Source organism: Dermochelys coriacea, chromosome 2 (genome assembly GCF_009764565.3).
Source record: "Dermochelys coriacea isolate rDerCor1 chromosome 2, rDerCor1.pri.v4, whole genome shotgun sequence".
NCBI lineage: Eukaryota > Metazoa > Chordata > Testudines > Dermochelyidae > Dermochelys > Dermochelys coriacea.
In genome coordinates this window covers 141,922,252-141,936,569 of record NC_050069.1, presented here as the reverse complement: position 1 = coordinate 141,936,569, position 14,318 = coordinate 141,922,252, and the positions used below count along the sequence as shown (strand labels likewise).

The following is a 14,318-nucleotide window of genomic DNA, read 5'->3' as shown; positions in this document are numbered from 1 at the left end:
GCCCAGGACTTCAGTGTTTCAGAAATAAAGGCTAATGTTGTTGAAATTGCAAAATACTTCCGTAACAACCATTTTACAGCAACTGGTCTAAAAAAGTGGGAACCAAGTTAACTCTCCCACAAGACGTGTGATGGAACTCAGTAGTGGACTGTTTTGAGCACTATGTCAAGAACTGGCCTAATCTAATGACAGTTTGTGAACACAATTGTGAAAAAATAGATGGCACTGTCACAGCCAAAGTTCTCAACATTGGGCTTAAAAGAAATGTTGAACGCATGTGGAGTACACTGAAGCCTATTTCTGTAGCCTTAAACAAAATGCAGGGAAATAGCTGTTTTATTATTGACACTGCAGAAATTTGGAAGGAACTGAGTGAGATCTTAGAGAGAGAAATATGCAATGACAGAGTTAAATTACAAGCATTAAAAAATGAATGGGACAAGCACTATCTCTAGCTCATTTTCTTGCAAATATTCTCTATACTCGGAACCAGGGTCAAATCTTAACTTCTGAAGAAGAGGAGTTGGCTATGATGTGGACATCCAGCAATCATCCCTCCATAATGCCAACTATAATAAACGTCAAAGCTAATGGTGGCCATTTAAGAAATATATGTTTGCTGATGATGTTTTAAAGAAAGTCACACCAGTGAGATAGTGGAAGTCACTTAAGCATTTGGATTCAGAGACTGTTGAAGTGATAATCTCACTTTTAACACCAGTGGCTTCTTCTGCCAGTGTAGAAAGAATATTTTCTTCCTTTGCACTAATTCATTCCACATCCAGAAATCGTTTGGGAGCTGAAAAAGCAGGAAAGCTTGTTTTTCTTTTTCAGATTATGAACAAATCGGAAAATGAAGGTGAAGACGACTGAGTTAGCTGCAGAAGCCAATATTTCAAGTTTCTCATGTTGACCTGGCTGACATAGTTGATTTAATTTTTGTTTTTTTAAAAAACATTTCATTTAACTATTTTAGTTTAAAAGTAATTGTAACAAAAACAAACTTGATTTTAAAAAACTTGAATGTTTAACTAAATTCAAAAATTCATATGCTTGTTTTGTTAAAATATTATATGTATGCTGTTGAAGAAACAAATCCAGAACACATAACATTGTTGTTTTAGTTTAAATAAAACAGTTTAAATGTCTATCTGGTGATGTTTTCCTTCTTATACAGCACGGCAAGAAAATCCTCCAAATATTAATGATTAACCTGTTCAACTGGAGATAGTTCACCTCCCAATGACTTCATAAATATCGGCTTCAATTACCTTTGGTAAATGAAATAAATAACCAAACAATCATTCATTTTTCTGATTTAGCTGTAAAACTAATCTGAAAAGTTTTCAAAATAAATCACTTTAAAAATGTATACCAAGTATCAGAGGGGTAGCCATGTTAGTCTTTATTCACAAAAACAATGAGGAGTCCGGTGGCACTAAAAGACTTTAAAGACTAAGTCTTGGTCTACACTAGGAGTTGAGGTCGAATTTAGCAGCATTAAATCGATTTAACCCTGCACCTGTCCACATGACGAAGCCCTTTTTTTCGACTTAAAGGGCTCTTAAAATTAATTTCTTTACTCCACCCCCGACAAGGGGATTAGCGCAGAAATCAGCCTTGCCGGGTTGAATTTGGGGTACTGTGGACATAATTAGATGGTATTGGCCTCTGGGAGCTATCCCAGAGTGCTCCATTGTGACCGCTCTGGACAGCACTGTCAACTCAAATGCACCGGCCAGGTAGACAGGAAAAGGCCCGCGAACTTTTGAATTTCAATTTCCTATTTGTCCAGCTTGTCAAGCTGCAGGTGACCATGCACAGCTCATCAGAGGTGTCCATGATGGATTCCCAGAATCGCAAAAGAGCTCCAGCATGGACCGAACGGGAGGTATGGGATCTGATTGCTGTATGGGGAGAGGAATCTGTGCTATCAGAACTCTGTTCCCATTTTCGAAATGCCAAAATATTTGTCAAAATCTCCCTGGGCATGAAGAACACAGGTCATAACAGGGACCCGAAGCAATGCCGCGTGAAACTTAAGGAGCTGAGGCAAGCCTACCAGAAAACCAGAGAGGCAAACAGCCGCTCCGGGTCAGAGCCCCAAACATGCCGCTTCTATGATGAGCTGCATGCCATTTTAGGAGGTTCAGCCACCACTAATCCAGCAGTGCTGTTTGATTCCTTCAATGTAGATGGAGGCAATACGGAAGCAGGTTCTGAGGATGAGGAAGATGATGGTGATGAGGTTGTAGATAGCTCACAGCAAGCAAGCGGAGAAACCGGTTTTCCCGACAGCCAGTAACTGTTTCTCACCCTGGACCTGGAGCCAGTACCCCCCGAACCCACCCAAGGCTGTCTCGCAGACCCGTCAGGTGGAGAAGGGACCTCTCGTGAGTGTACTTTGTTAAACAGAATACATGGTTTAAAAGCCAGCATGTTTAATGATTAATTTGCCCTGGCATTCGCGGCCAGTACAGCTACTGGAAAAGTCTGTTAACGTGTCTGGGGATGGAGCGGAAATCTTCCAGGGACATCTCCATAAAGCTCTCCTGGATGTACTCCCAAAGCCTTATCAAAAGGTTTCTGGGGAGGGCAGCCTTATTCCATCCATCATGGTAGGACACTTTACCACGCCAGGCCAGCAGCATGTCGTTGGGAATCATTGCAGAACAAAGCATTGCAGCATATGTTTGCTGGCGTTCAAACAACATCCATTCTTTATCTCTCTGTGTTATCCTCAGGAGAGTGATATCATTCATGGTCACCTGGTTGAAATAGGGTGCTTTTTTTAAGGAGACATTCAGAGATGTCCGTTCCTTCTGGGCTGTTTGCCTGTGGCTGAACAGAAATGTTCCCTGCTGTTAGCCACGGGGAGGGATGAGGGACTAGCCACGCGGTGGGGAGGCAAAATGCGATCTTGGAACGAAAGCATATGTGCTATGTATGTAATGTTAACAGCAAGATTTACTGTAATAGAGTGTACCCATTGTTCTATAAAATGTGTCTTTTTAAATACCACTGTCTCTTTTTTTTCTCCACCAGCTGCATGTGTTTCAAGGATCACAGGATCTTCTCTTTCCCAGAGGCTAGCAAAGATTAGAAGGCGAAAAAAACGCACTCGCGATGAAATGTTCTCTGACCTCATGCAGTCCTCCCACACTAACACAGCACAGATAAATGTGTGGAGGCAGACAATGTCAGAGTGCAGGAAAGCACCAAATGAACGCGAGGAGAAGTAGTGGGCTGAAGAGAATCAGTGGCGGGCTGAAGAAAGGGCTGAAACTGATAGGTGGCAGCGGTGTGATGAGAGGAGGCAGGATTCAATGCTGAGGCTGCTGGAGGATCAAACTAATATGCTCCAGCGTACGGTTGAGCAGCAGGAAAGACAGCTGGAGTACAGACCGCCACTACAGCCCCTGTGTAACCAACTGCCCTCCTCCCCAAGTTCCATAGCCTCCTCACCCAGACATCCAAGAACGCAGTGCGGGGGCCTCCGGCCACCCACCCATTCCACCCCAGAGGATTGCCCAAGCAACAGAAGGCTGGCATTGAAGAAGTTTTAAAGTTTTAAAGTGCTGTGTGGCCTTGTCCTTTCCTCCTCCACCATCCCACCCAGTGCTTCCCTCTTCCACCACCCGTCCTGGGATACCTTGGCAGTTATCCCCCTATTTGTGTGATGAGTTAATAAAGAATGCATGAATACGAAGCAACAATGACTTTATTGCCTCTGCAAGTGATGATCGAAGGGGGGAGGGGAGGGTGGTTACCTTACAGGGAAGTAGAGTGAACCAAGGGGCGGGGGATTTCATCAAGGAGAAGCAAACTGAATTTTCACACTGTAGCCTGGCCAGTCATGAAACTGGTTTTCAAAGCTTCTCTGATGCGCAGCGCACCCTCCTGTGCTCTTCTAACCGCCCTGGTGTCTGGCTGTGCGTAACCAGCAGCCAGGCGATTTGCCTCAACCTCCCACCCCGCCATAAACATCTTCCCCTTACTCTCACAGATATTGTGGAGTGCACAGCAAGCTGTAATAATAGTGGGAATATTGGTTTCGCTGAGGTCTAACCGAGTCAGTAAACTGCACCAGCGCGATTTTAAACATCCAAATGCACATTCTACCACCATTCTGCACTTGCTCAGCCTGTAGTTGAACAGCTCCTGACTACTCTCCAGGCTGCCTGTATATGGCTTCATGATCCATGGCATTAAGAGGTAGGCTGGGTCCCCAAGGATATCTATAGGCATTTCAACATCCCCAACGGTTATTTTCTGGTCCGGGAAGAAAGTCCCTTCCTGCAGCTTTTGAAACAGACCAGAGTTCCTGAAGATGCAAATGTCATGTACCTTTCCTGGCCATCCCACGCTGATGTTGGTGAAATGTCCCTTGTGAACCACTAGTGCTTGCAGCACTATTGAAAAGTACCCCTTGCGGTTTATGTACTCACCAGCTTGGTGCTCCGGTGCCAAGGTAGGGATATGGGTTCCATCTATGGTCCCACCACAGTTAGGGAATCCCATTGCAGCAAAGCCATCCACAATGACCTGCACATTTCCCAGGGTCACTACCCTTGATATCAGCAGATCTTTGATTGCGTTGGCTACTTGCATCACAGCAGCCCCCACAGTAGATTTGCCCACTCCAAATTGATTCCCGACTGACCGGTAGCTGTCTGGCATGCAAGCTTCCACAGGGCTATTGCCACTTGCTTCTCAACTGTGAGGGCTGCTCTCATCTTGGTATTCTGGTGCTTCAGGGCAGGGGAAAGCAAGTCACAAAGTTCCATGAAAGTGCCCTTACGCATGCGAAAGTTTCGCAGCCACTGGGAATCATCCCAGACCTGCAACACTATATGGTCCCACCAGTCTGTGCTTGTTTCCCGAGCCCAGAATTGGCGTTCCATGGCATGAACCTGCCCCATTAGCACCATGATGCCCACATTGCCAGGGCCTGTGCTTTGAGAGAAGTCTGTGTCCATGTCCTCATCACTCTCGTCACTGTACTGACATCGCCTACTCGCCCAGTTTCGCTTTGCCAGTTTCTGGTGCTGCATATACTGCTGGATAATGCGCGTGGTGTTTAATGTACTCCTAATTGCCAAAGTGATCTGAGTGGGCTCCATGCTTGCCATGTTATGGCGTCTGCATGGAAAAAAGGTGCGGAATGATTGTCTGCCATTGCTGTGATGGAGGGAGGGGCAACTGATGACATGGCTTATAGGGTTGGCTTACAGGGAATTAAAATCAACAAAGGGGGTGGCTTTACATCAAGAAGAAACAAGAACAACTGTCATACAGAATGGCCCCCTGAAGGATTGAACTCAAAACCCTGGGTTTAGCAGCCTACTGCTCAACCCACTGAGCTATCTCTCCCCCCCCCCCACTCTTCCAGGCAGGACTGAATCTTCATTATACTTTTCAAGGTGCCCCGACAGACCTCACCGAAACAATTGTCGGCTGTTGATTTCACGGAGGGAGGGAGGGGGAGCAAATGAATACAAAACAAATCTGGTCTATTTCTTGTTTTGATCCACTCCATCTATCTTTTACATCTTAGGCTGGCAGCAGACGGTGCAGTAGGTCTGCTAGCCATCCTCATCTCCTGGCTGCTCACCAGAAGACGGTACAATAGGACTGCCGGCAGGACTAAAGAGAATGACCTGGTCGTGTCACTCCTATTTTAGTCCCTGTGCCCATTTCTGCCCAGGCGCTCCTGACTGACCTTACTGAGGTGGCCAAGAGCACCTCGGACATGATGACGATGGTTATCAGGCCTATTGCACTGTCTGCTGCCAAAAGGCAATGAGTTGCTGCTGTGTAGCAATGTAGTACCATGTCTGCCCGCACCCAGGAATCGTATGGTGACAGTGAGCTGAGCGGGCTCCATGCTTGCCATGGTATGGCGTCTGCACAAGTAACTCAGGAGAAAAGGCGTGAAACGATTGTCTGCCGTTGCTTTCACAGAGGGAGAGAGGGAGGTCCTGACGACATGTACCCTGAACCACCTGTGACAATGTTTTTGCCCCATTAGGCATTGGGATCTCAACCCAGAATTCCATTGGGCGGCACAGACTGCGGGAACTGTGGGATAGCTACCCACAGTGCAACGCTCCGGAAGTCAACACTAGCCTCAGTACTGAGGAAGCACTCTGCCGAGTTAATGCACTTAATGCACTTAGAGCATTTTGTGAGGGGACACACACAACTGACTATATAAAAATGATTTCTAAAAAACCGACTTCTATAAATTCGACCTAAATTTGTAGTGTAGACCTACCCTAAGACTGTCAGCATTCAAGTGATTTAGATTGTGTCCACACTGCAAATTGGGCACGTTTCAGCCCTAGTTAAAGAGGATTCTGGATTCTAACCCAGACTCCCAGCTGAGCAAGCTAGTCTAGACCTAAAGCATCTTCAAACTCAGGTCAGAGGTTTTTCTGTAAGGACGGTAGAAGGGACTAAGGCTCAAATCTGGGTAAGAGCCTGGGTTTGCCATGCATTGTACATATACTCTTAGAAACGAAGAAGTTAATGAAATATAGTCAGTGCATACTACAAGACAGAGAAAAAACTTAGACAATGTTCTGAAGTAATTTTAAAGGACTGATAAAAAAAGTGGCAGGAAAACCTCTAAATAAGGATTTAAGGCAAAATCATTTATTTGGGGAATAATGGGATGTGGGGAAATAAATGCATCCAACATATATCATGCTCTCTTTATTCAGTATTGCATTGTCATAAAGTAAAATCAGTAAAGTAAAATAAAAATGCTTTATTTCTAAGATAGTGTGCTGTTAGAGAGCAAATACATATGCCCTCCTAGATAAAAAGGAGGTTGTAAGCTCCAGCAGTGTTTATTAAGGACAGAAGGAAAGGCAATAAGAAGGTGAGTTCAATAGTCACTACCCCTTTATTTCACATCCTTGCACAAATGCTGGAATGAAATCTTCAAGCACTAAGTGTTATGGCTTCGATAGCTGAAATTAATTTCCCAGCTTACAGAAAGGAGTCACTGGAGCCAAAACCCTCAGTGACCTGTTACACCTTTGCAGCTGGTGGCTGGTTGCCATTTTCCATCAGAGCAAAATGGTGTTGGTGTGTGAAACTGCACAGTTCAACCCCTTTATATGGTGACCTCATACAAAGGAGTTAGATGTCTTTAAAGCAAGAGAAATTGCTTTAGAAGAATGAATCATGTGTTTCACAGAAAGTGCTCTTTTAAAAAAAAGTTCTCTGCTGACTACTTTAAAATGCTCCTCTCTTTCTACCTCCCCTGCTTCTTCTCTCTGGTGGTCTAGGACCAGCTCCTCTCTGTCTCTACACACAAATGCACCATTGTTGGTGTGAGAGCCTTCTCCTCAGCAGCAATTGCCATCTGAAAGAGTCTTCCTGTGTCTTTCCGCCTCATCAACTCTCCATTCGTTTTCAAATCTCAGCTGAAAACGAATCTTTTCTCACTTGCCTTTGCCTCTTAATTGCGCTCTCCACAGCCACTATAAACACCTACAAGATCTCTATCATGCATTCCTACAACTACAGTACCCACCTGCTGAAGTGAAGAAACAGATTGACAGAGCCAGAAGAGTACCCAGAAGTCACCTACTCCAGGACAGGCCCAACAAAGAAAATAACAGAACGCCACTAGCCATCACCTTCAGCCCCCAACTAAAACCTCTCCAACGCATCATCAAGGATCTACAACCTATCCTGAAGGATGACCCATCACTCTCACAGATCTTGGGAGACAGGCCAGTCCTTGCTTAGAGACAGCCCCCCAATCTGAAGCAAATACTCACCAGCAACCACACACCACACAACAGAACCACTAACCCAGGAACCTATCCTTGCAACAAAGCCCGTTGCCGACTCTGTCCACATATCTATTCAGAGGACACCATCAGAGGGCCTAATCACATCAGCCACACTATCAGAGGCTCGTTCACCTGCACATCTACCAATGTGATATATGCCATCATGTGCCAGCAATGCCCCTCTGCCATGTACATTGGCCAGACTGGACAGTCTCTACGTAAAAGAATGAATGGACACAAATCAGACGTCAAGAATTATAACATTCAAAAACCAGTTGGAGAACATTTCAATCTCTTTGATCACTCGATTACAGACCTAAGAGTGGCTATCCTTCAACAAAAAAGCTTCAAAAACAGACACCAATGAGAGACTGCTGAATTGGAATTAATTTGCAAACTGGATACAATTAACTTAGGCTTGAATAGAGACTGGGAATGGATGAGTCATTACACAAAGTAAAACTATTTCCCCATGTTATTTCTCCCCCCCACCCCACCCCACCCCACCCCCCACTGTTCCTCAGATATTCTTGTTAACTGCTGGAAATAGCCTACCTTGCTTGTCATCATGAAAGGTTTTCCTCCTTTCCCCCCCCACCGCTGCTGGTGATGGCTTATCTTAAGTGATCACTCTCCTTACAGTGTGTATGATAAACCCATTGTTTCATGTTCTCTGTGTGTGTATATCAATCTCCCCTCTGTTTTTTCCACTAAATGCATCTGATGAAGTGAGCTGTAGCTCACGAAAGCTTATGCTCAAATAAATTTGTTAGTCTCTAAGGTGCCACAAGTACTCCTTTTCTTTTTGCGAATACAGACTAACATGGCTGCTACTCTGAAACCTATTTATCAATGAACATCTATAATTGTCTCATTTTTCTCTCTGAAGTATTCTGGGATGCAGATTCTATTAGAGATGCAGTTGTATTTTTTCAGTATGTTCTGTCCTCACCAATCCAGGTGAGACTTCACACAGGGGGTTGATCACCACCCACTAGGAGAGAAAATCCATCTGTCAGTCACAGTCGCATAAACGAGGTCCCCCAATTCTCCTTTGGTGATTCTAAAATAATCTAAAGAGTTAGGATAGGAGCAGACTAGAAGAAGCACCACTGACCAAAGAGTTAATCAACTCTTTATATGACCCATTGTCAGCCATAGTTAAAGAGACTCAGCTATTAGAGGAGAGAAGTATCAGAGGGGTAACTGTGTTAGTCTCCTCTGGTTCTATTAGAGGAGAGAGGCACCTATGCAAAAGTGCAATTTGAGGAAACCTTTGGGTAAAAGCTGTATCTTCAGAAATGGAAATATTCAACTAATCATGCTTTAAAAAAAACCCCAAGCCTTGATTTTAATTTTTTAAAATGTTGCAAATAAGAGAAATGAAAACAGTAACACCGTTTTCTTCTATATAAAATTCACAATTATTTATTTCACTCCAATATTTATTTACCCTTATGAAAGTTGGAAGGGAAAAAATGAAAACCCTACCCTAAAAATACAAAAGCAATAGACACGAGTGCTCTGTGAATGCACAAATGGCTTTTCACACCTATGCAACCCCCTGAGGCTTCCACCCATGAAACAGTAATCCTCTTTGCAGAATGTCCTTTTAGCGGACAGGACAAGGGCATCTGCAGATATCTCTGGATAAGATAATAGTTACCAAGTTAGAGAGGCAGGTATTCAAAGCTTAAGCCTTTTTCTTGTTCTTGACAAAAAGAATGATAAGGACTTTGGATTCATGAAAAAATACAGTTTTATTTACGCTATCAATTTAAAATTACACTTTTGTATGAAAGCCATTTTTATTTATTATGGTTACAAGTAAAACCCAAGGTTACTGTAACTGAAAAAGATTAGAGAAAAATATTTTATTTTTTCCCAGGTTTGTTTACTGTATTCATTTGACATTTCTAATATAGCCGGTTCAATGTTTTCCTCTGCACAGTCAATACATTTCTCCTGGTTTTTTGTGGTTTTTCACACAGCAACTGGGAAGAGAAATTTCTTTGTATAAAAGAGGAACCATAATTGTAAAACCACAAATATTGGCAGGAGTCTTAAGAACAAGCGTAGTACCTGCAATTATTATTTTTTAACCGACTAGTTTTTAAGTGGACACTGTCTTTCTAGAATAAAATATAAAGTGCCCTTATTCCACAAGCAGCTGGGATTAACTTGATGCATGTGAGTAGTCTCATTGAACTCACACATGGCTGGGGACCAAAGATCTTATAACCATCTAAAGTACAAAGGGGTGGTTGGGCTAGGATGAATGATTATTAATAAAACTGTCCCTTTTAGATGGAAAATATGGTATAAATTATACTCTAATCCAGATGCTATCTAAATTCAAATGGTCATAACAAGTTTTTCAATGAGTACCCTAAAGCATCTCTCTTGTAACTGCAATGTGGCAGCATGTTGTGTAGCACCACAGGCTTAACAAACTATACAAGAGAGATTCTGGGCATTTTCCAGTTTTGTTTCACTCTGGCTCTGAAGATGACACCAAGAGATGAAACATTATTTCATAGATAGATTTTAAGGTCAAAGGGGCCATTATGATAATCTGCATAGCACAGGCCATAGAATTACATCCACTCATTCTTTGGATTCATTTTTTTGTTTTAGATATGCCCATACAATGCTCTGGGGACATACACATTAAAAATAATAACAAACCTTAGAAATGAATCAATAAGCCTTTATTATGAGCTTATGCTCTAATAAATTTGTTAGTCTCTAAGGTGCCACAAGTACTCCTTTTCTTTAAGCCTTTATGGATTCACCTTCTCCATGCAGTCTACCAGGAGTCATAAATATCACCTCCTTCATTCATATTTTCTTTAACCCACTCCCTTCTCAAAATCCCCAAACACCATCTGGGCCATCTTCTTGCTACTGCAACACAAGCCGTTTGTACCTCTTTACACCTATTTATTTAATAAAGTAGTGTAGTAATTTTCTACTTTTCAATGGATTTGGATTTGTGTTGAATTTGGATTTCTTGCATTATATTTGGGGATCCAAAGTGTTAAACCATTAATTCCAAAGATGTTGCAAGTTTCAGAGTGAAAATCATTTTCTGGGTGTGCCTGGCTGTGCCCTTCTCTCTCCTGTACACTCTACTGAAACCTTTCCATTTCCTTGTAACTGTACAGAACCATGCAGCTAATCTTATTGATGAGAGAGCCTAATGTTAATCCTGGCTAATTCAACAGGCAAGACATTTAAACAGGGAAAACAAGTTCTATAATCATCTGAAAAATAAAAATGAATTATATCTGGAGAGGATGAATGAGTCCAATTCTGTTCTCAGATACCCTTGTTTAGGTCCAGATTCAGCAAGCTACTTATATGCATACCTAAAGCCTGGTCTATACTAGAAAATTAGGTTGGCATAACTACATCATGCAGGGCTGTGAAAAATCCACACCCAAGAGTGGCAAAGCTAAGCAGACCTAAGTCCACATGTAGATAGCACTAGGTTGTTGCAAGAATTCTTCAGTTGACCTATCTACAGCCTCTTGGGGAGGAGGATTACCAATGCTGATGGCTGCAACACTGCAACTGTGTCACTGTAGTGTTGTAACTGTAGACATACCCTAACTGTAAGCACATGATTAATCTCAAATAAGTGAGTGGGACTACTCATTATCTTATAGATAGGCACATGATTAGAAAACTTGCGAAATTGGAGCCTGAGATCTGAAGTAATATATAGTTTTATTTATAGCACTTTGAGTTCCTTCAACAGAAACAGATTGACAAAGCCAGAAGAGTACCCAGAAGTTACTACTACAAGACAGGCCCAACAAAGAAAATAACAGAATGCCATTAGCCATCACCTTCAGCCCCCAACTAAAACCTCTCCAACGCATCATCAAGGATGTACAACCTATCCTGCAGGACGACCCATCACTCTCACAGATCTTAGGAGACAGGCCAATCCTTGCTGGTACCGTCAGCCCCCCAACCTGAAGCAAATACTCACCAGCAACCATACACCACACAACAAAACCACAAACCCAGGAACCTATCCTTGCAACAAAGCCCATTGCCAACTGTGTCCACATAGCTATTCAGGGGACACCATCATAGGGCCTAATCACATCAGCCACACTATCAGAGGCTCGTTCACCTGCACATCTATCAATGTGATATATGCCATCATGTAACAGTAATGCCCCTCTGCCACGTACATTGGCCAAACTGGACAGTTTCTATGTAAAAGAGTCAGACATCAAGAATTATAACATTCAAAAACATTGGAGAACACTTCAATCTCTTTGGTCACTCGATTACAGACCTAAAAGTGGCAATTCTTCAACAAAAAAACTTCAAAAACAGACTCCAATGAGAGACTGATGAATTGGAATTAATTTGAAAACTAGATACAATTAACTTAGGCTTGAATAAAGACTGGGAGTGGATGGGTCATTACACAAAGTAAAACTATTTCCCCATGTTTATTCCCCCCCACCCTGTTCCTCACAGTTGTTGTCAACTGCTGGAAATGGCCCACCTCGATTATCAAAGATCTATCTGGTTTTAAGATTCTACTTGATAAGTTTATGGAGGAGATGGTATGATGGGATAATGGGATTTTGGTAAGTAATTGATCTTTAAATATTCAGGGTAAATAGGCCAAATCCCCTGAGATGGGATATTAGATGGATGGGATCTGAGTTACCCAGGAAAGAATTTTCTGCAGTATGTGGCTGGTGAATCTTGCCCATATGCTCAGGGTTTAGCTGATCGCCATATTTGGGGTCGGGAAGGAATTTTCCTCCAGGGCAGATTGGAGAGGTCCTGGAGGTTTTTCGCCTTCCTCTGTAGCATGGGGCATGGTTGACTTGAGGGAGGCTTCTCTGCTCCTTGAAGTCTTTAAACCATAATTTAAGGACTTCAATAGCTCAGACATAGGTAAGGTTTTTCGTAGGAGTGGGTGGGGGGGATTCTGTGGCCTGCACTGTTCAGGAGGTCAGACTAGATGATCAGAATGGTCCCTTCTGACCTTAGTATCTATGAATCTATGAATCTATGAATCACTACAAAATGTTCCCCTCCTCCCCCCGCTCTCCTGCTGGTAATAGCTCACCTTACCTGATCATTCTTGTTACAGTGTGTATGGTAACACCATTGTTTCATGTTCTCTGTGTATATAAATCTCCCCACTGTATTTTCCACTGCATACATCCGATGAAGTGAGCTGTAGCTCACGAAAGCTTATGCTCAAATAAATTTGTTAATCTCTAAAATGCCACAAGTACTCTTTTTCTTTTTGAGTTCCTTCAGGTGATCTATAAAACCCTGATTCAGCAAAGTACTTAAGCACATACTTAATTCTAAGCATCAGAGTAATCCCATCCCCATTTGGGCAAAGTCTTGAGCCTAAAACACACACATAGCTTGTGCTTAGGTGCTTTGCTGAATCAGGACCTTACAAGATATGTAACCTAGACCTCCCCCACTGCAACTTCAGACCAATGCTCTTTGTTCTGTCATCTGCCACCACTGAGAACAGCCAAGCTCCATCCTCTTTGGAATCCCCCTTCAGGTAGCTGAAGACGGCTATCAAATTCCCTCTCACTCTTCTCTTCTGCAGACTAAATAAGCCCAGTCCCCTCAGCCTCTCCTCATAAGTCATGTGCCCCAGCCCCCTAATAATTTTCGTTGCCCTCTGCTGGACTCTCTCAAATTTGTCCACAGCCTTTCTGTAGCCAGGGGGCCCAAAACTGGACGCAATACTCCAGATGTGGCCTCACCAGTGCTGAATAGAGGGAATAATCACTTCCCTCAATCTGCTGGCAATGCTTCTACTTATGCAGTCCAATATGCTGTTGGCCTTCTTGGCAACAAGAGCACACTGCTGATTCATATCCAGCTTCTCGTCCACTGTATTCCCCAGGTCCTTTTCTGCAGAACTGGTGTTTAGCCAGTCAGTCCCCAGCCTGTAGCGATGCTTGGGATTCTTCTGTCCTAAGTGCAGGACTCTGCACTTGTCCTTGTTGAACCTCATCAGATTTCTTTTGTCCCAATCCTCCAATTTGTCCAGGTCACTCTGGACCCTATCCCTACTCTCCAGCATTTCTCATCATCCAGATCATTAATAAAGATGTTGAACAAAACTGGCCCCAGGACCAACCCTTGGGCACTCCACTTGATACCAGCTGCCAACTAGATATCGAGCTGTTGATCACTACCCATTGAGCCCAACAATCTAGCCAGCTTTCTATCCACCTTATAGTCCATTCATCCAATCTGTACTTTTTAAATTTGCTGGCAAGAATACTGTGGGAGACCGTATCAAAAGCTTTGCTAAAGTCAAGATATATCACATCCACCACTTTCCCCATATCCACAGAGCCAGGTATCTCATCATAGAAGGCAATCAGTTTGGTCAGGCATGACTTGCCCCGCTGAATCCATGTGGACTGTTCCAGATGACCTTCTTCTCTTTCAAGTGCTTCAGAATGGTTTCCTTGAGGATCTGCCCCA

General features: G+C 43.1%; 1 protein-coding gene across 14 annotated transcripts in view; it reads right to left on the bottom strand.

Moving 5' to 3' along the window:
• CTNND2 (catenin delta 2) overlaps positions 1-14,318 on the bottom strand; it is a 1,224,220-nt gene that overhangs the window by 287,373 nt on the left and 922,529 nt on the right. The window lies entirely within an intron of this gene.